We start from the raw sequence: 27,001 nt of genomic DNA, 5'->3' as shown, positions 1-27,001 counted from the left end.
GATGAATTTTACCAAACATTCAGAGAAGAAAAAACAGCTATCCCTCTCAAACTATTTCAAGTAATTCAAGAGGTGGAAAGACTCCCAAGCTCATTTTACAAGGCCAGCATTATCCTAATTCCAAAACTCGATTGACACACTACAAAAAAAGAAAATTATAGGCCAATATCTTTGACTAACCTAGATGTTAAAAAGCAAAATATTAAGAAACCGAATCCTGCAATACATTTAAAAGATCATACACCATGATAAAGTGGGATTTATTCCAGGGATTCAAGGTTAGTACAACATCCACAAATTAACAAACATGTTCAACACATAAACATAGGATAAAAACCATATGATCATATCAATAGATGCAGAAAGGCATTTGATAAAATGCAGTAACCATTTATGATAAAAACTCTCAGCAAAGTGGGAATAGAAGGAACATACCTCAGTGTAATAAAGGCCACATATGACAAACCTACAGCCAACATCATGCGTTCCTCTTAAAGTTGAGAACAAGACAGGAATGTCTACTTTCACCACTCTTATCCAGCATAGTACTGGAATTCCTAGCCACAGATATCAGACAAGAAGAAAAAAATAAAAGACATCCAAATTGGAAAGGAAGAAGTAAAGCTGTCATTATATGCAAATGAAATGATACTGTATTTAGAGAACCCTAAATATCCCACATAAAAACATCTAGAACTGATAAATGAATTCAGTAAAGTAGAGGATACAAAAATAAATATCCAGAAATTGGTTGCATTTTTTTAAAATCTTTTTTAATATATATTTTATTGATTTTTTACAGAGAGGAAGGGAGATAGAGAGTTAGAAACATCGATGAGAGAGAAACATCAATCAGCTGCCTCCTGCACACCTCCCACTGGGGATGTGCTTGCAATTGGTTGCACTTTTATACACTAACTAGAGGCCCGGTGCACAAAAATTTGTGCACTCGGGGGGGGGTCCCCTCAGCCCGGCCTGTGCCCTCTCACAGTCTGGGACCCCTCGGGGGATGACCACCTGCTGGCTTAGGCCTACTCCTTGGGGGATTGGGCCTAAGCTGGCAGTCAGACATCCCTCTGGCAGCCCGGCAGCCCTCCCGGGATGTCCACTTGCCAGCAGAGAGCAGACCTAAGCTGCAGTCAGACATCCTTAGCGCTGCTGAGGAGGCAGGAGAGGCTCCCACCACCACCGCTGTACTGGCAGCCATCAGCCTGGCTTGTGGCTGAGCAGACCTCCCCCATGTGGGAGTGCACTGACCACCAGAGGGCAGCTCCTGCATTGAGCGTCTGCCCCCTGGTGGTCAGTGTGTGTCATAGTGACCAGTCATTCCCAGTCTTTCTGCTGTTAGGGTCAGTTTGCATATTACCCTTTTACTATATAGGATAGAGGCCTGGTGCACAGGTGGGGGCCGGCTGGTTTGCCCTGAAGGGTGTCCCGGATCAGGGTGGGGGTCCTGCTTGGGTGCCTGGCCAGCCTGAGTGAGGGGCTGAGAGCTGTTTTCAGGCTGCCCGCACCCCCTTCAGGGTAGGGGTTCCCACTGGGGTGCCTGGCCAGCCTGGATGAGGGGCTGAGGGCTGTTTTCAGGCAGGCCAAGCCTGCAACTAAAGCTCCCAGTCTCTCCTTTTTTTCTTTTCTTTTTTTATTCTGGGATTTATTTACCTTCTGTAATTGAAACTTTGTTGCGGCTCCAGCTTCGAGGCCGGCTGGCTGAAAGCAGGTATCTGGGTTTGTTTAGCTTCTATAATTGCAATATTGCTGCATCTGGAGCTCAGAGCTGGGCCGCAGCAGTCGGGGAACCTTGGCTTCCTCCATCGCCGGGGCAACCAAGCCTCATGTTCGCTTCAGCTGCATGGCTGCCGGCCGCCATCTTGGTTGGCAGTTAATTTGCATATCACCCTGATTAGCCAATGGGAAGCATAGCGGAGGTATGGTTAATTACCATGTTTCTCTATTATTAGATAGGATAATGAACTATCAGAAAGGGAAACTAAAAAAACAATCCCACTTACACGTGCTTAAAAATGAATAAAATACCTAAATTTAACCAAGGATGTTAAAGACCTGTACTCAGTAAACTATAAGACACTGAAAAAGAAATTAAAGAAGATACAAATAAGTGGAAGCATATACTGTGTTCATCGGTAGAAGAATTAAAATGTCCATACTACTCACCCTGGTAAGTGTGCTTCAGCGGTTGGAGCTTCAGCCTGTGCACTGAAGGGTCATGGGTTTGATTCCCTGTCCAGGGCAACATACAGATTCGAAGCAATTCCTATCGGGATAACAATGACATATTTCAAAGAACTAGAACAAATATTCCAAAAATTTATATGGACCCACAAAAGACCCCAAATAGCAACAGCTATCTTTTTTTTAAAATTTTGTTTTATTGCTTAAAGTATTACAAAGAGTAGTACATATGTCTCCTTTTTTTTTCCCCTTGACCTTCCCCCAGCCTTCCCTACCCCCCAGTGTCTTGTGTCCATTGGTTATGCTTATATGCATGCATACAAGTCCTTCGGTTGATCTCTTACCTGCCCCCCTTCAGCCCTCCCCAGGCCTCGCGCTATAGTTTGACAGTCTGTTCAATGCTGCTCTGCCTCTGTATCTATTTTTGTTCATCAGTTTATAATGGTCTTTATTATCCATAAATGAGTGAGATCATGTGGTATTTTTCTTTCATTGACTGGCTTATTTCATTTAAGCAACAGCTATCTTGATAAAAAGAACAAAGTTGGAAAAATCACAATACTTAATATCAAACTATACTACAAGGCCATAGTAATAAAAACAACATGATACTGGCATAAAAACAGACATATAGATCAATGGAACAGAGTAGAAAGCCCAGAAATAAACCCATACCTTTATAGTCAATTAATATTTGACAAAGGAGGCAAAAACATACAATGGGTTAAAGATAGTTTGCTTAATAAATGGTGTTGGGAAATTGGACTGATATGTGAAAAAAAATGAAACTAGACCACCTTCTTACATCACACACAGGAATAACTCAGAATGGATTAAAGACTTAAATGTTACACTCAAAACCATAAAAATCCTATAAGAAAACATAGGTAGTAAAATCTCAGCCATTTTTCATAGCCATATATTTTCTGATATCTATCGCCTTGTGCAAGGGAAACTACAGAAAAAATAAACAAACGTGACTACATTAAACTAAAAAGGTTTTGCACAGCAAAGGAAACCATCAACAAAATTAAAAGAAAACACACTGAATGGGAGAACTTATTTGCCAATACATTTGATAAGGGGCTGATATCCAAAATTTATAAAGAAGTTATAAAACTCAACACCAAAAAAACAAACAATGCAATTTAAAAATGGGCAAAGGACATGAATAAACACATCTCCAAAAAAAGACATACAAATGGCCAATAGGCAAATGAAAAGATGCTCAATGTCACTAATCATCAGAGAAATGCAAATTAAAATCACAATGGGATATCACCTCATACCTGTCAGAATGGCTATCATCAATAAATCAACAAACAACAAGTGTTGGTAAGGACGTGGAGAAAAGGGAACACTCATGTACTGTTGGTGGGAATGCAGATTAGTGCAGCCACCGTGGAAAGCAGTATGGAGATACCTCAAAAAATTAAAAATGGAACTGCCTTATGATCCAGTGATTCTACTTCTGAGAAGAAACTCAAAATACTGATTCAAAAGTATATATGTGCCCCTATGTTCATTGCAGCATTATTTACAATAGCCAAGATTTGGAAGTAGCCCTGGTGTCTATCATTAGATGAGTGGGTAAAAAGCTTTGGTACATTTACACAGTGAAATATTACTCAACTGTAATATAGATAGATAGATAGATAGATAGATAGATAGATAGATAGATAGATATAGATATAGATATATATAGATATATATAGATATATATATAGATAGATATATCTATATATATATCTATATATATCTATATATATATAGATATATATAGATATTACAACAGCATGGATGAACTTGCAGAGCATTATGCTAAGTGAAATAAGCCAGTCAGAGAAAGACAAGTACCATATGATTTCACTCATATGTGGAATCTAATGAACAAATTGAACTACCAAGCAAAATAGTGACAAGACTCATAGAGAGCAGGCTGACAACTTTGGAGGAGGAGGGAGGTGTTGTGAGGATGGGGGGACTCAGCACAAAAAGAGAAAAAGAATAAGAACTCAAGGACATGGACAACAGTGTGGTATTGTGGGGGTAGGGGGTGAGAGGAAGGGGAGGAGGGTATAGGAGGGATATATGATGATGGGGGAAAATAAAATAATATAAAGGAAAATAACTTAAATCATCATCATATTATTATCTTCTTACCTAGGTATTGTACTTAATATAAGTTTTTTCTAGATGAGTACTATTTGAGACCCACATTGTATGTTTGGGAATAGAAAACAGTGAAAACTGAATACCTACTTATTGTGTACCTAGCAAAGTAACTGAGGATGTTTTTCCAGATCCTGTGCTGAAGATTGGACATTGAGCATAACCTACTGGTTGCCTGTTCATGTCACTACAGGAAAGTGACAAATCAACACCTACAACTGTGAAACCTACCAATTCAGAGTTCACTTTCTAGTATAGGAAATTACTCCATTAAGTAGGAGAAAAGAAGAATTTGATGTGCCTACTCAAATTAGCATATGGTTATTTGTGGTCTCCTATACAGGTAGTTTTTAGTGCAGTGTTTCCATGAAATTAGGTCATGGATAAAATCACCTTCAAGTCGAATTCAGCTTATCTGGACAGCAGTTAAAAATAAGCATAAACTGTCCAATGAGGGCATGAAGGCAATGAAGAATGGAAACAGGTCCTTAAAGAGGTATCTTTCAAGGAGATGAACAACAGAATTTTTAAAGTGGATTAGTGATGAGAACTGCTCTCTTTCAGATTCTAGAATCTGTTTTATTCATATTAGCTGCTAAAAATAAAATAAAGTTTAAACATTTAAAAATATCTATGATTGCTCAATGTATTGTGTTTCCCCCATCATTTTAGGGCTATAGTCAATTGTCCCCCTTCTTAAAGGAAACTTCAAACAATCCTAAAGTCAATTTACAGTTGTCTTTGAAATACATTTTATTTGTTTAATGAGATAAATTTTCAGAATGTACATTAATTAAACTAATATTAGTCGATGTCATCTGAACCTAAATAGGAGCCCCAATGTGGAATAAAAGACTTGCAATTAGCCACTGAGGACCCAGGCACTTATAAAAATAATTGATTGTTAATAAACCAGTAATCAGTTTTCAAAACAAAATCAACATGCGTCTAGATCTAGAAGTAAATTCAAAAGTCTGGATGCCTCCATCAAAAAAGTAAATAAAGTAGTCAGTGAGCTTTCACTCTTAGAAATATAAAAAAGCATGGATATTCACTTTTCTTGTTTCTCCTGATGCCTTCTACAAGCCTACGTGTACAAGGAGTTAAGACCGAGCCTAACATAGAAAGCACACAACAAATGCTAATTATTCTTATTATTTCTTCCCAGTGCACATGAGTCAAAAATTCAGATTCTGCAAGTACAGGTATTGAGGGGGGCAAAAGAGAAAGGGGTGGGCAGACATTTAACAATATAGTTATTTGAATACTGGCATGTTATGTTAACGTTCCAGAAAGTTCAAGGAGAATATTTTATGCTCCTTGATACACAGAAACACAAGATTTGATTGTTCTTATTTTCTCCTCCAATTATAACTATTTCAATAAATGACAGAAAATAAATACCATCATAGACACTGCAAGCTTGTGCATTTTTGTTGCTGTTAATGAGAAACGCTTTCTTTGGGATAAATTGTTATTTAAAAGAAAAGAACTTGAATTTCACCACAGGTGAACTTCAGCAGCTGAAAAATATTTGCACAATGCATGTAGGTTGCTAAGAAGGAAGCAGCAGACAATTAAATTCTTGACCACTTTCATATTTGCTTGGTTAGTTCCTTTTCTGTCCTAAGGTGGCTATAAAATCCATGCTAATTACTTATCTACCTCACAGGGATGAAGCTAGGAGTAAATGGCAAGGAAGCAGCTGGGAACCCCTGAGTACTGCATATTCATGGGGACAGGAGATTGTCTCACTTGATCTGTCAAGGCTGAGCCAAAGCCCTTGACCCATCCTCAAGAGACTGCTAACAGGAGCCCGGCAAGGCAGTTTAGAACAAGAGCCCTCCCGGAGCAACGTGCATAGCAGCAAACAGTAACATCCAGTCTAGTGGGAGGTGCACTCATCCAGGGTCCTCTGCAGACGGCTAAGAGGTAACAAACTTCTTGTGAAAACAGGTAATTCAGCCACAGATGTCTATCATTTATGGAATTATTTGAGCTTTCTTCCTCCATGTTAGTCATCACAGCTGACATATTGAATGATTATCTTGTGGTAGTCACTTTGCATTCATTATCTGATTTAATTAACATAACAGAATAACAGTTCTGTGAGATAATTATTTTTATTATTCCTGTTTATGGATGAAATAACTGAGACTGAGAAGCTTAAGTAACTTGTCCAGAGACTTGCAAGGTAGAAAGTAAGTGGGAGAGTCAGATTAGAATCTTACAACTCTAGAACTTGCCTTCAATCATAATAGCGCCTAGATTTTTCTGTGACCCCCTTTTATTTTTTAATATATTTTATTGATTTTTTACAGAGAAGAAAGGAGAGGGATAGAGAGTTAGAAACATCGATGAGAGAGAAACATTGATCAGCTGCCTCCTGCACACCCCCTACTGGGGATGTGCCCAAAACCAAGGTACATGCCCTTGACCAGAATCAAACCTGGGACCCTTCACTCCACAGCCCAACTCTCTATCCACTGAGCCAAACCGGTTAGAGCTGTGACCTCCTTTTAAATTCCCAATATTTAATATTGTCTTCTTGTCCTTCCTTTTAGGCTACTACCTGCTGGCTGACTGCTATAAGGGTAGAAACACACAACATACGCACACACACTCAGACACACACCCTGTGCAACTATTCACCAGTTCCCAATCCTGGGCTCTGTTGATGTGAGGCAAACATCGCAGGAGGACAATCATTTGCTGTGTCTGAACTTGGAAAGGAAAGACGTGAGCCACAGATCTCTCTACCTAATAATAACCTGAAGAGACATTTCAAGATATGCTCACTGGAAAAAGAGAGTCTTTTTGAATTTTTCTGAAGGATTTACCGAAATTCCAAATACTTGAATTTATTTGATGATTCTGTTCTAAGAGTGTGAAATGCTTTTAAGTCTCTGCTGAATTTTACTCTAATGTAGAACTTGAAAATCTCCACCTCCTGGAATCACTTGAAAAGCTCACTCAAGCTGTTTACCATGAAGTGAGTTTAAGAAACTAACCTGAAAAGCTCAAGTCCAGCCTGTCTCCCTTCCGAGGTACTGCTGATAGAGCAGGCAGCAGCCCACACAACTTCACAGCAGCATCTCAAATGGCTTTTACATTTACTTTGCGACCAGAGAGAAAGAAGAAAGGCCAAACAGAATTAAATGGCCTTTACCTGATCTCTCTCATTTCTTTTTTAGCACAGATTTTCATTAGCTTGTTCAGATATCAAAGCAGACAATGTGTGCTAGGTTTTACCTTAAAGGATAAAACAAAATAATATGTTGGGGGGGGGGTGGATCTTTCAGCATATCTATCTCTCCCCTAGAGCTTTTAGCTCTGTTGAAATGCTAGCGTCTTTATAGGCTCACCAAAGAAGCATAAAGCAAAAATATGTATTCACAGGAATAATAATTTAAGTTCATCTCTATTCAGTCTTTCTTTAAAAAAAGAAGAGAAAAACCTGGGGGGGGGCTCATAACAGTTGTCAGTCCACAATTACATTGTTTAATTGTAGTTTGGACACACAAACCATTCTAGCTGAATGAATTCTTCTTTTTGATACTAATTAAGCCCCCTGCTTCTCTTTCAATCCCCAGTGAAGATGGAGGATAATTGAACACAATCCTTTTCATAATTTCCTTTCAAATGCTTGAAAGCAGTTATGAATCTTCCCCATCCTAATTTTAAAAACCTTCAATATATTGACTCTTTTGGAATCTCTTTTAAAAATGTGCATTACTATATTTCATCTTCTTGACTCTCACTTCTCTAGAAATTTACTAAAACCTAAGGATGAAAACTACAATTCCCTAATAAAAGTTTGAATAATAATAAATATCCTAGAATAGTTTCTTACAGTTCTCTAATGTCAACTATTTATGATAGCTTGCAAAATCAATATTGTTAATTACTCATTTTGAACTTGATTCTGGTTAAGTGACTTCTTGTTCTATCCAGGCTTTTTTTTTTTACATTTTATATCAGCATAAAAATATCTCTGATATATTAATTCACACTGCTCCTTTAAAAATGAATCTCAATTTGGTGAAACATTTCTTCAATTTGCCATGTAGCACATGGGATTCTATACCTCTTTTCCAAGATATTGTAACCTAATCAAAATAGTGCCACCTATAACTTAATAGGAACAATATTCATCCCATCATTTGTCGAATTATAAAAGCTGAGAGGTGAAATAGCCCTTTAGAGGCAGCCAGGTCCGAATCACCCACTCTGCAAATGCATCAATGGGAGGACAGGAGATGAAATGTCTTGCTCAACTCTTGATAATCCAGGCCTGCACTCCAGGCTCAGTTCTTCCCATGTAGTGTCCCCTCTGCTACACAGCCATTCTCTTTCAGAACACCATGGTAAAGATTCCATGCATGGCCTGTTCTACAGCTCTTTCATGGTATTTCAGATGCAGAAACACCTGGTCTCTTCCCCTGCCTCTCCGTCTTCACCTAGGTTGAAGCATAGTAACCTCAATCCTAGGTAAAAACTGATGTTTAAATTTTAACCCTGTTATTCTGGCTTCTGTAAACATTTTCTTGCTTAAACAATAGGGTAGTTAGCCTAAGTGACTCCATTTTGACCTCCGTTTCCAGCACGAGACCTGGTAACTCACATAAATCACCCCATTTTGTTGCCAGCCCCATTGTGGTTTTACAAAGGCTATTCTTCAGTGCCTGAGAACCAGAACTGCAAAAATTGCTTCCCGTTGACTCAGTGGCTCCAGGAATTAAAACTGTAGATGACCTTTAGAGATTATTAACTATGCTCAATTTTGCTTCTGTACAAACTGCTTTCGCAAGATAGTTCCACATTCCAACGTCTAGCAGGCTGTGGTTTTTGCCTTTATAAGCTTGCTACTGTACTCACTCGGGGCTGCAAGATTTGGAGAGCTAATGCCCCCTCGTAGTCGCTGGCTTTTGAATAAAGACTCCTTAATTCGACTTCTTGACTGAGGCATCCTCTGTGTGATTTGCAAGGTACATTACAACAAGGTAACCTCAGTTTATAAATTAATTCAGCAACTATTTATTGTCACTCAATAAATAGCAAGAGTATTGTCAAGCCAAAGAATAACACAGTAAATCAATACTGGTATAATTATATGCTAAGGAGTATTCAGACCTTCCCACACTCTTAACAGTGGGATACATTCAGACCCTGACAATCAAGACATACCAGATTCTGATAGGTGGAGCAAGAGGAGAGAAGAGACATGGCCTGAGCAAGATGGGCCTGCTATTAGGGATGAGTGAACACAAGATGCCTGGAGGAAGGCAAGTCAAAGTACAGGAGAGAACTGTAGAGTTTGGTGATGTGGCATGAGAGAGAAGTCTAGACCATTTCATAGTTTCTTATTGCTTTTGTATTTAAAAAAATTTTTTTCAATCTCCTTCCTATTATTTATGTCACATTATAGATCAATTAATACCAAAAAATACATGTACATAGTAATATAGCTATGAAATAGCAATATGGCACAGCTGAGGAGCTATCCTTTATTGTATTTTTAATTAAATTTAATTAATTTAATTTTTAATTAAATTAACATTAGTTAATAAGATTATATAGGTTTCAAGTGTACATTTCTATGATACATGATCTGTATGTTGCATTGTGTATCCACCACCCAAACTCAAATCATCTTCTGTTACTATAACGTTGGCCCCTTTACCCTGTATTACTCACCCACCCCCTTCCCTCTGGTAACCACCATATTATTCTGTGTGTCAATTAGTTTTTGTTTGTTTTATCTTCATTTGCTATTTTCACTTTTATATACCACATATAAGTGAAACCATATGGTGCTTAGCTTTTTTCTGACTGCCTTATTTCATTTAGCATGATATTCTCAAAGTCCATTCATGTTGTCACAAATGGCAGTATTTCACCTTTTCTTATGACTGAGTAGTATTCCATTGTACATATGTACTACATCTTCTTTATCCAATTATCTATCAAAGGACATTTTGGCTATTTTCATTCTTTGCCACCATGAATAATGCTGCAATGAACATAGGGGTACATATATCTTTGCACATAAATGTTTTCAAAATTTTCAGGTAGATACTCAGAAGTGGGACTGCTGGGTCATATGATAACTCTATTCTTATGAGCAGCCTCCACACTGTTTTCCATAGTGGCTGTACCAGTTTACATTCCAACCAGCAGTCAATGAGGGTTCCTTTTTCTCCACAAACTCTCCAACACTTGTTGTTACTTGTCTTGTTGATAATTGCCATTCTAAGAGGTGTGAGGTGGTATCTCATTATAGTTTTGATTTGCATTTCCCTAATAGCTAATCAAATTGAGCATCTTTCCATATGTCTTGGGAGAAGTGTCTGTTCAGGTCCTCTGCCCATTTTTTAATTGGATTGTTTGTTTGGTGTTGAGTTGTATGATTTCTTTATATATTTTGTATATTGACCCCTTGTCAGAGCTGTTGTGTGCACATATTTTCTCGCAAGGAGTAGCCTATGATCCACCACAGAATTATTAATTTAATAAATATATATTCAGTGTCTATGTCCTGTGCTAATTTTGTTTCCTTTCAGTATCACATGTGATCATTACGATGATCCAGTACTTTTATTACATCTGTCTGCCACATGTGATATTTCCTAACACTGGGTTCTTTCTTTCTATGTGTGTAATTTACTCATAGCCACTAACCACTTTACTAAAAACAACAGTCATTAAGGAAAACATTGACTGTCCTGTAATATATATATATATATTACAGGACAGGACAGTCAATATATATATACATCTAGAAATACATCAGACAGCTATATGTTCAAGCATCTGAATAATACAGTCATGAAAAACTCAATAAGGTAATTTATGTCTGTTTCTAATGTTATATGACTGAGTTTTATTTCTAATTGTTGTCACTGCTTGGACTAATTCCAATATATTCTTATTTTTCAAATATTATCACATATTTTATCAATCATTACCCAATAGAGGCCATCCTGTCATTTTTATATATTGCTGAAATCTTTCTGTGGTTGCAAGCAACTATGAGACCTGCATTTTCAATTTATCTCTTTTCAAATAATTTTCTGTGTTCGCCTTTTAAATCATGTCAAGAATGAACTGGAATAATGAGAAAGAGTATACTAAGGAGTCCTCGCTCTGTGTCTCTCTATTACAACTACTTGATTCAGTGTAGACTCTCCTACAAATAAAATCCTTCAATTACAGATGTAGCCAATACCCACCGTCATTGCCCAGAACCACCACCTGAGTGCCAAGTGGGAAATGAGCAGTAATTGAACATTAAAGAGTGGTTAATGATCCTGATGTCACTGGCTACAAATCAGTATGCAGTGGCCACCTACTGCATCTCAGGGGCTATGAAAAGTGCCTACAGATATGCATTACTGCAGTTCATCCTTTAACAGACTCCAAAATGCAAGTGGAAAACAGAAGATTGGCCCATGCTGGTATCTCGATTTCAGCACCATCTGGAAACATGGGACACTCAGGAAAACATCCGTGCTGATCTTAGGCCCAAGTTCTGGCAACTTTGAGTGTAGTGAAATAACATAAGCTTTTCAAATTTTCATTCTTCAGAGAAAGAGCTTCCAAGCTCTTTCTATGAAGCTAGCATTACCCTAATTCCAAAACCTGATAAAGACACCACAAAAAAGAGAACTACAGGCCAATATTCTTGATGAACACAGATGCTAAAATCCTCAACAAAATTCTAGCAAATTGGAGTCAGCATTACATTAGAAAGATAATACACCATGACCAAGTGGGATTTATTCTGGGGATGCAAGGATTGTACAATATCCACAAATCAATAAGTGTGATACATCACATAAACAAACTGAGAGACAAAAATCACATAATCATATCAATTGAAGCAGAAAAAGCATTTGACAAAATCCAACACCCTTTCTTGATAAAAACTCTCAACAAAGTGGGAATAGAGGGATCATACCACAACATAATAAAAGCCTTATATGACAAACCTACAGCCAACATCATACTCAATGCGCAAAAACTAAATTCATTTCCCCTAAGAACAGGAACAAGACAGGGATGCCCACTTTCACCACTCCTGTTTGATATAGTACTGGAAGTGCTAGTCATAGAGATCAGACAAAAAGAAGAAATAAAAGGCATCCAAACTGGAAAAGAAGAAGTAAAACTGTCCTTTATTTGCAGATGAGATGATATTATACATAGAAAACCCCAAAGACTCCATCAAAAAACTATTAGACCTAATAAATGAATTTGGCAATGTAGCAGGATACAAAATTGACACCCAGAAATCTATGGCCTTTGTATACACCAATAATGCATGTTAGCATAACCAATGGACACAGACACTGGGGCAGTGGGGGCTTGCCTGGGGCGGGAATGGCTCGGGGGGGAGAGGGGGGTCAATGGGAGGAAAGGAGGCATATGTAAAACTTTAGACAATAAATTAAAAAAATTTTAAGTGTATTTCCTGATGTATTAAAAACAACCAAGTCCATACACAGACAAGTAGCCCATCACAAACACCAAAATTTATGTAAAAAGACCTCAAAGAGAAAAGTAAAATGTCTGACTTCATGCTTCTTTCACAGAAAAGCCTTGGAGAGCATTATTGGTTTTCAAAAGCACTTGAAGTTCACAAATACTTTAAGCATATCTTTGCATTTCACTTGAATATTTAGAATATTTAAAACATCATTGTGATTAGTTTTCAAAATGAAACCACAAATTAATTATAAATTTAATTATTATTTCTAGATTGGATACATTCCCATTTTAGGTACTGCTTATAATTAACAATTTTCTTGTCCCCCTTTTATGAAATACTTTATATTATCAGGGCCTTTAAAAAATGTATTGTCTAATTTTATTGTGCTAACCTAATTAAAAATTAATTTTTTATTTTGTAATTCTTTCCCATTTTTATTCACCCTCTGGGTACTAAATTATAATTAATTCTGCCTCTTTTCCTCTAATACATTTATGTTTATTATCATATATATTAAATTTTCAGTTCTGTAACTTTTTCATTTTATTGCTTTGCACACTGACAATGTGCACTTCATTAAAAACATGTAATCCCTTAGCTGCAATCAAGGATAACTGCAAATCTTTATAATATAATAATGTGCATGATATTCATATTTTATTACAAAAACTCCCCATTCAATTTGAAAATTCTGAAGTTTCAGGTTTCTTATGACAAAACTATTAATAGGTACATCTGTCTTTTTCTTCTTTTGTTGCCTGCTACCACTATAAGTTAAAATGTACTGACTCATGTATTTATTTTTGTCAGAGATATTTAGATTAATTTAGATAATTAACACCACACACAAAAGGACTGAGGGTTGTTTGTTTTTACCTGAAAGTACTAAATATCTTGTGATAAGATAAAGCAATAGCATTCTGCTGTTAAACTTAGATTCTTTGACCCAGTCCACATATTCCAGAGATGTTTTAATACGAATAAGTCAAGTCAAAAGTCCAGACTTTAAAGAAATACAAAGGGCAAAATGCAGTGTAGCAGGACAGGGAATAATGGGACTAAAATGAGGCTTTTTTCCAATTAGTACTTCAGAGATGCTGTTATGCTGTCCTTCATCCCATCTCTTCATCATGAATCTTGGTAACATTCTCCAGAATTCACATAATCCCTTTGGAAATTCACATAATAGTGGTATCACCCAAACCTGGGTCAGGGGTGGGAAGATGTTCTAGGGGACAATTGAAAGCATTCTGCAAAAGTTTGCTGGGAATGGCAGTGATAAGTGATCATTACAGTCAGGTACAATGATCTGCTTAGCACCTTAATCCAAAAAAGAAAACCAGGATAATGGATCAGCTTTAAAGATTAGTCCTTTCCCCTTGGTTAAGTGGTAACTAGGTTTGCTAGAAATTAATTTTTTCTATTTAGAGGCCTGTTTACTCTTTTTGTCTGCCCAAAGGAACTCCTTTACTGGAAACTAAGTCCATCTTAAAAGGTCAACTAAAGGGTAAAAAACACTCAAAATTATCAACAACAGAATATTTTCCCTGAGATTAAAAATAAAAATCGCTCCCTAACAGGTAAACATTCTCAAGGTCGCAACACCTTTTGCTCTCTTAAATATTCTCATCTAAAAGTAAGGCTTTCAAGTAGACACTTCTAACACCATCTTAGGTTTTGACTGCCAACCCTCTTAACCACTTTAGCTCTTTACCACTCTTTCTCTGAACTTACTTGTCTTATCTGTGATGTATAAAAATGTTCTCACTCTTGCTAAGTATAGGACATTAAACTCCTTGGATCTTGAACTATCTATTTATTGAGCTCCACGAAGGCAGAAATCTTGTCTGTTTTTTTGTACCCCCATTACCTCTGGAATGTAAAATAAGTAAAAATGTAATGGTCCTATAACCGCCACAATTCCACACATAGTTCTTTTTCACTAAGGATTTTTAACAGCCGTGGGTCGGCAGCCGACACAGCAGGTCCCTGGCTGGAGTGGCTGTCGGATCCCTGTGGTGTCTGAGGGCACCCTGGGTGGAGGTGAGGCTGGAGTCCCAGTCACAGCCGCTCTCCCCTTCCAGATGCACAGCCTGTGAGGCAGAGCCGGCGCTCAGGGAGAGGTTACAGCAGTAGCAGAGGCTGCCAGTCCCTGAAGGTCCTGCGAGATCTAGCTGTCCCTCACTCAGACACACACACACACCACACGTCCACACACTCCCCTTTCGCTCCCTCACTCACTCACTCTCTCCCTCACTGCCGTCCTCCCATCCACCATCTTGGAACCTCCCCCATGGCATCTTAGAACCTCATGTGATTATCTTTTATTCCACCAAGAAATCCTGAGAACAGAACCTCTGTCTTTCACATTTATTTCCTCAATATTTAGTATAGTGCCTGGAGCACAATAGAAATTCTATATTTTCCAAATTCATGAAAAGAAATACACAGATCTTATGGTATGGTGACAATGCCCCAGCAAAAGTAGTATATAGGAACTTGCTGCAAAAAGAGATTATATATGGAACTGGATCTGCATCTCTGCTTTGCCAGAGAATGCAAAGTGAGAAAGTATGACAGGAAGAATAATGGTCATGAAACATATTCACACCCCAACCCCCAGAAATTTTGAATATGTTACTTTACATGGCAAAGGAGAAGAATGGAATATTGCCCTGCTGGTGTGGCTTAATAGTTGAGCGTCCACTTATGAACCAGGAGGTCAGGATTCCATTCCCAGTCTGGGCACATACCCAGGTTGCGGGCTGGATCCTCAGTAGGGGTCATGCAGGAGGCAGCTGATCAATGATTCTCTCATCATTGATGTTTCTCTCTCTCCCTCTCCTTTCTCTCTGAAATCAATAATATATTTATTTATTTTTATTTTTTTTCTTTAAAGAATGGGATATTAGCCTGAATTATCCAGGTTGGTCCAATCTAATTACATAGTCTTTAAAAATAGAGAATTTTGACCAGCCTGTGTCACTCAGTAAGGTTGAACGTCAACCCATGAATGAGGAGGTCAGGGCTTGATCCCCAGTAGGGAGTGTGCAGGAGGAAGTCGATTGGTGATTCTCTCTCATCATTGGTGTTTCTATCTCCCTCTACCTCTCCCCTTCCTCTCTCTGAAATCAATAAAAACAGATTTTTAAAAATAGAGATTCCTGTCACAAAGAGATGGGGAAATAGAAGCAGGATCCTAGGGATGCTACATGAGTGGCTTTAAAGTTGGAGAAATTTGGGCAGCCTGGAGAAGATGCGAAACGGAATGAAGAAAGGAATGAAGCCCTGCAGATACCAAGATTTTTGCCCAGTGAGACTGGTGTAGGACTCTTATGGAACTGTAAGATAATAAAGCTGTGCTAGTGTAAGCTTCTAAATTTGAAATACGTTGTTATGACAGCAATGGGAAACTAATGCAGAACCTGAGGCTACCTTCTCAGGGGCTACATCCTCAGACACGTCTGGTGTCGCCTATAATAAAATAACTTCAAAAGTTTCTTAATAAAATAACCAAATAAGCACATCAATATAGGTACTGTTTCTTTATTTTGGTAAATATCTTGGTACATTAAACAACAAATTCAAATAATGACTAAAGACTTTCCCTCAAAAAAGATATCTTTACCTATATCTGCCCATCCTACTTAATTTATAAAGAGATTTACTCAGCCTGAAAAAAATAATCAAATTGTTTTAGCTTGCTCAGAGATTTATTAGAATACAAAGTATATTGAGCTATTATCTTTCTTTTATAAATGACATGATATTTCTGCAGTTTTTAGTGTGGATAATACATATTATTAATATGCATAAAGAAATATGACTTCTCTACTACCCTATTTCAAATAGGAATTTCTCAGTTTCTCCTCAGCTTGCCTGCTGGATGTGTGCTGATTTAAATAGAGTGTCAATATGGTTTGCAATCTCACCCTACTCTTATGAAAATTCTGTACTATTGTGTCAACTTTATGATTTCATATAAAAACAATTGTTCTGGTGTCCCAGTAACATCAAATTTGCAAATAATTTTCTAACATTTTGTTTCATGAGAATAATATTCCATAGACGTTTGCCTACTAATTACATTCTTCTAATAACTGTCATAAGAAAAACCTGAGCCATATATCCCAAGTTCAATAGGAAAGTGTCAAGTGTTATGCAATTTTCTACTCAAATCAAATTAAAAACATTTCTGCTGAAGGAGTTACATGGACAACTGTATGGTGATAGCCAGAGGGAAAGAGGGGTGGAGGGAGGTGGAAGTAGGCAAAGTGGGGAGAAATGGGGATGGAAAGAGACATGATCTGGGGTGATGAGCACATGCTGCAGTGTGCAGATGATGTTTTATTCAGTTGACACTTAAACCTGTATGGTTTTATTAACCAGTGTAACCCCAATAAATTTAATTTTTAAAAAATGATACTAGATACTTGGTATCATCATTAGGAAAAAGGTATTTATTTAAAATACCTCCTCATTTATTTCAGAGACTGATGTTAATACGCATGTCACTAATATGATTTCATTTATGTGAAATCTAATGAATTAAAGAAACTAACAAACAAAATAGAAACAAACTCATAGATATAGAAAACAGACTGACAGCTGTCAGAGGGGAGGGGTGTCAGGGGACTGGGTGGAAATGGTGAAGGGATTAAGCAAAATATATAAAAAAAAAACCTCATAGACAGACAACAGTATCATTACCAGAAGGAAGGGGGTGGGGGCGGGTAAAGGAAGGTAGAAAGGGATAAAGGGGGAATAATGGTGATGGAAGGAGCCTTGACATGGGATGGTGAACACACAATACAATATACAGGTGATGTATTATAGAATTGTACACCCGAAACCTATATAATTTTATTAACCAATGTAACTCCAATAAATTCAATTAAAAACACATGACAGCATGGGAGAACATATTTGCCAATGTTATCACTGATAAGGGTTTAATCTCCAACATTTATAGGGAACTCATACAACTTAACAAAAGGAAGATAATCCACTCAAAAAATGGGCAAAGGACCTAAATAGACACTTTTTGAAAGAGGACATACAGAAGGCCAAGAGACATATGAAAACATGCTCAAAGTCACTCTTCATCTGAGAGATGCAAATCAAAATGACAAAGAGGTACCATCTCACACCTGTCAGAATGGCTATCATCGACAAATCAACAAACGACAAGTGCTGGCGAGGATGAGGAGAAAAAGGAACCCTTGTCCACAGCTGGTGGGAAGGCAGACTGGTACAGCCACTGTGGAAAAGAGTGTGGCATTTCCTCAAAAAATTAAAAATGGAACTGCCATTTGACCCAGTAATATCACTTCTAGGAATATATCCCAAGAAACTAGAAACACCAATCAGAAAGGATATATGCACCCCTATGTTCATAGCAGCACAATTTACTATAGCTAAGATTTGGAAATAGCCTAAATGCCCATCAGCAGACAAATGCATTAGAAAACTGTGGTACATACTACCCAAAGCAATCTATAAATTCAATGCACTTTCCATTAAAATACCAACAGCATATTTCACAGACCTAGAGCGAACTCTCCAAAAATTCATCTGGAATAAAGAAAGATCCCAAATAGCTGCAGCAATCCTGAGAAAGAAGAACAAAGTAGGTGGGATCTCAATACCTGACATCAAGCTGTATTACAAAGCCACTGTTCTCAAAACTGCCTGGTACTGGCATAAAAACAGACATATAGATCAGTGGAATAGAATAGAGAATCCAGAAATCGACCCAAACCAATACGCTCAATTAATATTTGACAAAGGAGGCAAGAATGTACAATGGATTCAAGACAGTCTCTTCAATAAATGGTGTTGGGAAAATTGGACAGATACATGCAAAAAAATGAAACTAGACCACCAACTTACACCATGCACAAAAATAAACTCAAAATGGATAAAGGACTTAAATATACGACGGGAAACCATAAAAATACTAGAAGAATCCAAAGGCAACAAAGTCTCAGACATATGCCGAAGCAATTTCTTCACCAATACTGATCCTAGGGCATTGGAAACTAAAGAGAAAATAAACAAATGGGACTACATCAAAATAAAAAGTTTCTGCACAGCAAAAGAAACCATCAACAAAACAACAAGAAAGCCCACTACATGGGAGAACATATTTGCCAACATTATATCTGATAAGGGCCTAATCTCCAACATTTATAGGGAACTCATACAACTTAACAAAAGGAAGATAAACAATCCAATCAAAAAATGGGCAAAGGACCTAAATAGACACCTTTTAAAAGAGGACATTCAGAAAGCCAAGAGACATATGAAAACATGCTCAAAGTCGCTAATCATCCGAGAGATGCAAATCAAAACAACAATGAGGTACCATCTCACACCTGTCAGAATGGCTATCATCAACAAATCAACAAACGACAAGTGCTGGAGAGGATGTGGAGAAAAAGGAACACTTGTGCACTGCTGGTGGGAATGCAGACTGGTGCAGCCACTATGGAAGACAGTATGGAGTTTCCTCAAAAAACTGGAAATGGAACTCCCATTTGACCCTGTGATCCCACTTCTAGGAATATATCCCAAGAAACCAGAAACACCAATCAGAAAGGATATATGCACCCCTATGTTCATAGCAGCACAATTCACCATAGCTAAGATCTGGAAACAGCCTAAGTGCCCATCAGTAGATGAATGGATTAGAAAACTGTGGTACATCTACACAATGGAATACTATGCTGCTGTAAAAAGACGGAATTCTTACCATTTGCAACAGCATGGATGGAACTGGAGAGCATTATGCTAAGGTAAATAAGCCAGTCAATGAAAGAAAAACACCACATGATCTCACTCACTTATGGATAATAAAGAGCATTATAAAATGATGAACAAAAATAGATACAGAGGCAGAGAAGCATCGTACAGACTGTCAAACTACAGCGGGAAGGCTGGGGAGGGTTGGGGGGCGGAAGGGGTGGTAAGAGATCAACCGAAGGACTTGTATGCATGCATATAAGCATAACCAATGGACGCAAGACACTGGAGGTAGGGGGGGCACGTGCCGGGTGGTAGGGGAGGCGGGGGAAGGTCAATGGGGAAAAAAAGGAGACACATGTACTACTATTTGCAATACTTTAAACAATAAAATAAAAATTTAAAAAATACATGACAAAGGCAACACTTTAGCTAAATTTTTTTTTCATTTTTGTTTATATGTTAGCCCATATTTGTTATATCATGTAAAACAATTTGCAAATTGTTAAGTCCACAAAATATGATTATTCAAATAAATTGGGAGGGGTACTCCTTATCTTATTCCATTCATGAAGCATTAGAAGGTGAGGATGGAGCAAGGGGATAAGGTCAGTTCCAAAGCTCTGCCTCCCCACACAGCCCAGCAACCACCCTAAAGTCAGAATGTCCAACTCTACCTCAGAGATGGGAAGTTTTCCCTGCATAAATTGAAAGGATCTAAATTTGGGACCTCAAGAACATTTGGCTTGGAGAGGAGTTGAGACTCAAGTTGGAAATCTTGGGATTTAAAAGAAATCTGCATGCTGAAATCTGGAACTCTGACCAACTTCCCTTGGTCCAACTACAAGAGGATGGTGTACAGAATTGCTCTCTTTAGGCAGGAACCCAAATGACTTCACAAGGGAAACATTCTCCGGATAGTGATACTGACGGTTGCCAAAGTGAAAATTCCAGCTTGCCAGATGCAATCACCCTATGGTTAAACTCATTTGTCGAAAGGACTTGCTTCCCCACACAAAACTCTCAGCCAACATTTTTGTCACTCACTCTTAACAAAGAACAAAAGACAAGAGTCACCAGACATTTGTGAAAATCTTCCAAAAAAAAGTAGAGACCAAAACAAATAAGTTTTAGTAGTGGCTACCTGCAAAAAAAAATCAGAAGGAGGATAAAGAACCTTGCTTTATTCTTCAATATGTAATGCTGTATTCTTTGGCTATAGTCTCTGTAAGCATATGTCTGTCTAGTTTAATATGTAAGAAGTGTATAATTGCCTAAAAGAAATCTGATTTTGCTCACTTGTTTGGATGACCACAAAGCAGGTCAAACTTCAGGAAAGAAGTTCTTTCCATATTTCTGTACCCTCTAGCATCTGTCAGAATTTAAGATCTCACAGAAATCCGCTGACTCCAACACCAGCACCATTCAGTCCCTCAGCTATTTCATAACACACCAATTAGTACACCATATTTTCTTTCTTTGCAGCAGATGGTGTCAGAGACAGTTTGCAAGACTTCTGCCTTCCAGAAAGATTTGACTCAGCTTGATTGGCTTCATGAATTGGTTATCTAGGGACAAAATGAAGACAAAAATGATATTATGACTAGACTTTCCAGTTGGTGAACATACAGTAATCAAATTATTCCAGCCAATCATATAATATTTTCTTACATGCACACGGAATATTCCACAGTAGAATAGCCAGATTCCCCATTCCCATGGAGACAGGCAGCCTCGGCTCAATTTATTTATTATGACTCTGAGTTGATTTTTATTAACAACATTGTAATTATAAAGCAAATCATGAATTATTAGAATATTATGCCTGATTTGATTCAGTAAAACTTTTAAAATATAATTTATAATTGCAAAGTCAAATTATGTTTCCATCAGTTAAAAATAAGCATCTCTATTTCCTAATTTATATATTCTAAATATTCACAATTCTACCTTTAGATTCCTGTGTTAGTAAAAATAGGCTAATTGCTATAATAAACCAATTCAAAAATGTATAATATCTTAAGCACAAAATATATTTTTTTCTTGCTCAAACTCCAAGTGGTGACACAAGGATTCAGGGTCTTTCCTTCTTGTGGCTACACAACCTGTAATGTGTGGCTTCCAGAGTCACAGGGCTTTTCTGCTGGGGAGGAGATAAGGCCTGAGTGTTACACATAGCAATTGCGTCTATGAAATTTGTCAAAACTGGCATAGTTTAGAGAGTAAAAGTGCCAGTAACCAGACTTGACAACAAGTGAACCCATGCCTGTCCTAAACACACTAAGATGATGATAATCCTATGCATGAAAGGGTTTACGGACCAGGCCTGCGAGTAGTATACTTCACTCCTCTTCACATCCCAATGTATCACATGACCACCGCCAACTGCAAGGTAGACTGGAGTGTTGGTTTGATCAAAGCTCATCAGCCAGCCTGTCTTCTCTGCTCTTGTTTTTACCACACTTAAGTGTTATAGCAAATATTTTACCTAAAAAACATTCATTCATTCTATAATATTGATACAAAGTCTCTGTTCTTATGGAGTTTATATTCTAGTGTGGGAAATAGTGATACACAAATAAACCAATGTATAAAGAGACTTCTGCCTTCCAGAAAGATTTGACTCAGCTTGATTGGCTTCATGAATTGGTTATCTAGGGACAAACTGTCAGGTATCTAGAGACTAGACATTCCCTGAAGTAAAAAGTCAGGAGGAGGCTAAAAAGTAAGTAGGGTACTTTTTAGATAGAAGGATCAGGGAGAGCCACACTGTGATATAGAGCAGGAACTTGAATGAAGCATGAGAGGGAGCTGTTTGAGGATCTGAAGGATGGACTTTCCAAGCAGAAAAAATGAAAACAATAGTCAGGGTGGGGCAAAAATAGGTTTATAGTTGTGAGTGTGTGAAACACAGCTTATTCTTGGATTATTACTTATTAACTAGAGGCCCGGTGCATGAAATTCGTGCATGGCGGGGGGGGGGTGTCCCTCAACCCAGCTGCACCCTCTCCAATCTGGAACCCCTCGGGGATGTCCAACTGCCAGTTTAGGCCCAACATCCCTCTCACAATCCAGGACCACTGGCTCCTAACCACTCACGTGCCTGCCTGCCTGATTGCCCCTAACCGTTTCTGCCTGCCAGCATGCCTGCTCCCCTACTGGCCTGATTGCCCCCTAACTGCTCCCCTGCTGGCCTGATCGCCCCCAACTGCCCTCCCCTGCCGGCCTAATCACCCCAAACTGCCCTCCCCTGCCATGACCCATCTCCTCTGCTGGAACCTGCCTTCTCCACATGAGACCAGGTGGTGGAGACGCCAGTACCAGCCTCCTCTGTGCCACGCAGAGCTGCAGGACCCCCAGGCCTCACCACGCAGAGTGGCCACTGGGCGCTGCCTACACTGTTTGCACAGCAATCTTGTGGCATCCATCTTGTGGAGACAACATCGTGCGAGGGAGTTGCGCGAGGGTGTCGCGCAAGAGCATAATACAACCTAGGCTTTTATTATAGGATGATTCTATTATTTTCTATACAAACAACTGTAAGCCTACTTTTTGCCCACCTTGTATCGTTATAAAAGTGTCAAATTACTCAGTCAAGCCTGACCAGTGTTGCTCAGTGGTTTAGCATTGACCTATGAACTGGCAGATCATGGATCAATTACTGGTCATGGCATATGCCCAGATTATGGGCTCAATCCCCAATAGAGGGCATTCAGGAGGCATCTGATCAATGATTCTCTCTCATCATTGATGTTTCCATCTCTCTCCCTCTCCCTTCCTCTCTGAAATCAGTAAAAAAATTTTTTTTTTAAATTACTCAGTCAAAAAATGTTTTCCCTTTATTTTAGATAAGTCTAATAAATAGTGAGTAATGACTATCACTACCTGCTATCATATTTTCAAGAAAACTAAAATAAAAAATACTTACTTTTCAGCCTCTCTGGGAAATTATAACTAAAATTTTTCATACAGTTATTTTTCCCCTAGAGCACAAAATTATTTTATTTTAAAGTCTTATAGTAGAAGCTCATTACAAAAGAGGACACTTTTTTCTGAATTTCTAAAAGAAATAACTGATGACATTTTATGCTCTCTTTATTACTTTCAATTGCAAGTAACAGAAATACAACTTAAACCAGTTCATACAAATGAGGGAGAAGTATTAGCTCACTGGACTATACAAAATTTTGATTCAGAAACTTTTTCTATCTTCAAGACTTCTTCTTCACTCCTCATTTAGTTTATCTCTGCATTGACCTCCTTTCTCTTCAGGTGACTTTGTCTGTGGACCATAATGTGAATATGGTATGGTTCACATTATCAATTATTCAGTTACTAGAGGCCCGGTGCATGAAATTTGTTCACTGGGGGGGCGAGAGATGTCCCTCAGCCCAGCATGCACCCTCTCCAATCTGGGACCCCTTGAGGAATATTCGACTGCTGGTTTAGGCCCAATCCCAGTTTAAGCGGGATCGGGCCTAAAAACGCATTCGGACATCCCTCTCACAATCCAGGCCTACTGGCTCCCAACTGCTTGCCTGCCTGCCTGCCTGCCTGATTACCCCTAACCACTCCCCTGCCAGCCTGATCAATGCCTAACTGCTACCCTGCTGGCCCAATTGCCCCCAACTGCCCTCCCCTGCTGGCCCAGTAACCCACAACTGTCCTCCCCTGGCAGCCTGGTCCCCCCCAACTGCCCTCCCTCTCCTGCTGGCCTGGTCACCCCCAACTGCCCTCCTCTGCTGGCCTGATCACTCACAACTACCCTCCCCTGCTGCCATCTTATGGTGGCCATCTTTGACCACATGGGGGTGACCATCTTGTGCAAGGGTATGATAGTCAATTTGCATATTACCTCTTTATTATATAGGATTATTTAGCTTTCAGCTTCCAGCTTCCAGTTTGCATTATCCTACTATGGTAATCCTAAAGGAACTAAAAAACTTTTCACTCCCTTGTACTTAGCAAAAGAAAGATTCCAAATGTCCTTACTTGACTTACCCTTCCCTTGTACTAATCTCTGTGGCTGGGTGACAACAGTTTCATTAATTGAAGTGGCTGAAAACTCATTTCTCTATGGAAAAAAAAGTGCAGTTAACAGAAAAATGGGGAAAGTATTTCTGGACAGACCAAAACAACAGATGTCCACTCTAGTCATCATTACAGATGCATATATTTATAGGAGAGGTACCAAGTATTAAGTACTATGTACTACATATCACAGACATTAGAATCATGTAGACTTGTGTATGAACCAGGGTTCCACAGGTTACTAGTGTGTGACTATGGAGATGTTGGTAAACTTCTTTAAGCTTAGTTTCTTGATCTGTTAAATGCTAGTAACAATAGTACCTGTCCCACAGTCGTTGGTATAAATTAAGGGAACATTTAGTTATTGTTCAATAAATTATTGTTTGCATTTTAATTTCATGTGCTTTTCAATGAACTCTCACACAAGTTCTATAAAACAGATATTAATAGTTCTAGTTATAAAGAAATTGAAGCTTGAAGAGGTTCAATGACTCTGCCCAAAGTCACACAGCTGGTAAGTGGCAGGTCTGGAATTGGGTTCAAATCCCATGTCTGCAAGATTTTAAAGCCTATCCTCTTTCCACCATGCTACATTGCCTTACAACTCCTTGTAATTTTCTTCAGAGACACTGAAGTACAGAGTTATTTTCCCCTAAATTAAGTGACATCTCCCTTGTCCTTTTTTATTAGATTCTCATGCCTTCAACCCAGTAATCTGCAAACCCTTGAATTGTAACCATGGAGAAAATGAAATAGTTAACAGAGAAAGTTTGCTCACTGTAGACAACCACAAATTCTAATCGAAGACTCATTAGCTTCAGATTTTTATTTTTGCAAATGTGTCAGATTCTCATAAAACAGCTATTATTGTGGAAAGTCAGAGTTTAGAGACCTGAACTCAAAGCCTAGTTTTAGTATGTCTTGGTTTCATCATTCATAAAGTTGAGATGCTGTTTTCTTTACAAGGTTGTAGTGGTGATTAAATGATATGGAGTATGTGAAAGTGTTTAGCAAAGTATAAAATGTTAAATAAATAGCAGGCATATTATTAACAGTAAAGTTAAGAATAAAACATTTTGATCAGTTTTTAAAACCCTGGTGTAAACAATTTTTAGATCCTGTCCTAAGAGTAACTTTTAAAAGAAGAAAGAGCAGGGGTTCTAAAACACTTCAGGCAAGAAAAAGGAAAGTAAACTCTGCTGTAAAAGAAAAAAAAAGCAAAAAAAGGGAATCTTGAAGATACCAGAAGACAAGCCATTGTTCATAATTTTGCCTATGGCCCTGGTGGTACCTACTTCCCTATATACAAAACACAAAACAAAATTATTCAATTTTTCAGGGTTAAGAGAGAAAGTTCCACCCCACCACTCTCACACAAGTTTAACTAAACTACAGATACTTTTTAAAATGTGCAAGTTCAGAAATAATTTATAGTTTATATTAAAACATCCATTTTAACAGGTGAACTTTGTGCATTTGCAAATGAAGAAATTAACACCAATAAATTACTTTGGATACAGTACTGTCACTTGTGTGCTATATTAATTTATTGCACTAATTAACTTACTGTCTCACACCAAATCAACATGACCTCTCTGGGATGAACTCATATTAACATGGACCAGATACGACCTGCCTTACCTCTTTATAAATGTTCCTCAATATACATACCAGATACTTCCAAGAGTTTATCTACAGTGCAAACATTTTCTTTATTTAAACCATTATTCCAGTGCATATGATAACATTTTGCTTTAATTTTAGCATTTCTAATTTAAATGCCATCAGTTCTGTCCTTGGAACCTTTCTTGTGTGTGTGTGTGTGTGTGTGTGTGTGTGTGTGTGTGTGTGTGTGTGTGGTTGTTGTTTTCTTCTTGGTTACAAGAAACAAAGACATAGTGACCTACTACACAGGTCAAGGAAAGCATAGTAGAAAAACAGAGATCTCACAGAATTGAAGAATCCATACTAATAAAAGCCTAGGTGGTGTCATGCCCTCGTGCATGATGTTGTCGCAAGATGGCCACCACAAAGTTGGCCACCACAAGATGGCTGCATGCACAGCAGAGGTGGGGCCTGGCGGCTGCTCTGCACAATGAGGCCTGGGGGTCCCACGGCTCCAAGCGGCGTGGAGGAGGCTGGTCCTGGTGTCTCCACTGCCTCGCAGAGGAGGTAGGTCCCAGCGGAGGAGCCGGGTCATGGCAGGGGAGGGCAGTTGTGGGTGATCGGGCCAGCAGGGGAGGGCAGTTGGGGGCGATCAGGCTGGCAGGCAGAAGCAGTTAGGGGCAAACAGGCAGGCAGGCTGGCGAGTGGTTAGGAGCCAGCAGTCTTGGATTGTGAGAGGGATGTCTGACTGCTGGTTGCAGGATCGGG

The sequence above is a fragment of the Myotis lucifugus genome, unplaced genomic scaffold (genome assembly GCF_000147115.1).
Source record: "Myotis lucifugus unplaced genomic scaffold, Myoluc2.0 scaffold_81, whole genome shotgun sequence".
NCBI classification, from domain to species: domain Eukaryota; kingdom Metazoa; phylum Chordata; class Mammalia; order Chiroptera; family Vespertilionidae; genus Myotis; species Myotis lucifugus.
This window is presented reverse-complemented; position numbering follows the sequence as displayed.